Raw genomic sequence first — 1492 nt, 5'->3', positions numbered from 1 at the left:
ATGTGTGTGTGTGTGTGTGTGTGTGTGTGTGTGTGTGTGTGTACCCTCTTATTACCTGTTTGAGACACTAACTCTTCTTGACCTATATGGAAAGAGTTTGTTGCGCTTGTGATACCAACTAACCTAGGATTTACTTTATGATTGTCCGATCTCTTATTCCTTTAATTTTTTGTTCTTGTTTTAAACTTAACTCCAGTGGATGAACAATATATAGTATCAGTATATGATGATCTTCATCCGAGAGTGCTGAAGGAGCTGGCCGAAGTCATTGTGGAACCCCTGGCAAAATCTTTCTGCAACTCATAGCACTCTGGAGAAGTCCCTGAGGACTGGAAGAGGGCTAATGTTGTGTCCATCCACAAGAAGGGCAGGAGGGAGGACCCAAGTAACTATAACCTAATCAGCCTAATTTCCATCCTAGGGAAAATCCTAGAAAATGCATCAAGGAGTCTATCTGCGATATGCTTGCAGAAGGTAAGATTCTGAATGACAGCCAGCATGGCTTTGTCACGGGCAGGTCTTGTCTTACCAACCTCATCTCCTTCTATGACCAGGTAATTTGCAACCTGGACACGAGAAAGCAGATTGACATTATAAAGTCTTCCAAAAGGCTTTTGATCTCGTATCTCACAATGTCCTCTCAAGAAAATTAGAGGATTGTGGGCTTAACTCCAAGACAGTCAGGTGGGTGAGAAACTGGCTGCAGGATAGGACCCAGAGAGTTATAGTGAATGGATGTGTCATCTGGTGAGAAGTGGACAGTGGTGTCCCGCAGGGGGAGGTGCTCGGTCCAGTGCTTTTCAACATCTATATTAACGATTTGGATGTGGGGGTGAAGAGCTCAGTGGCCAAGTTTGTGGATGACACCAAGTTATGGGGGAGCATGGTCACGCTTGAAAATAGGCTACAGATACAGGTGGACCTAGACAGGCTAGCAAGTTGGGTGGATCAGAACCTGATGAAGTTCAATGTTGAGAAATGTAAAGTTCTCCACCTCGGTATGAGGAATCCTCAACACACTTACAGGCTTGGCGGTACCAAACTGACTAGCACCACGAATGAAAGGGACCTGAGGGTAATAATAGACCACAGTAAGAATATGAGCCAGCAGTGCAATGCTGTAGCCAGTAGGGCAAATAATACTCTGGCATGCATCAATTGGTGCATCTCCAGCAAAACCAAGGAGGTGATTCTTCCTCTCTACTCAGCACTGGTGAGACTGCAGCTGGAGTACTGCATCCAGTTCTGGGCACCACACTTTAACAAGGACATGGACAAGCTTGAGAGAGTCCAGAGAAGAGCCACCCATATGGTCAGAGTCTTAAAAGGCAAGCCAGATGAGGAAAGGCTGAGGGATCTGGGACTCTTCATCCTGAAGAGAAGAAGGCTGAGAGGGGACGTGGTAGCAACTTACCTCTGCACTAGGGGAGTACATCAGGGGCTTGGTGAACAGCTGTTCACCAGGGTGCCCTTGGGGAAAACCAGGAGTAGT

General features: G+C 46.4%; 1 protein-coding gene across 2 annotated transcripts in view; it reads right to left on the bottom strand.

Annotated features, from left to right (window-relative positions):
• The window catches only part of MYH15 (myosin heavy chain 15), an 81130-nt gene that overhangs the window by 14015 nt on the left and 65623 nt on the right, over positions 1-1492 (bottom strand). The gene's annotated exons all lie outside the window — the stretch shown is intronic.

This window comes from Gavialis gangeticus, unplaced genomic scaffold, assembly GCF_001723915.1.
Source record: "Gavialis gangeticus isolate Ggan-Ray unplaced genomic scaffold, GavGan_comp1, whole genome shotgun sequence".
NCBI lineage: Eukaryota > Metazoa > Chordata > Crocodylia > Gavialidae > Gavialis > Gavialis gangeticus.
The sequence above is the reverse complement of the archived record's forward strand: the minus strand, read 5'-3'. Positions and strand labels throughout refer to the sequence as shown.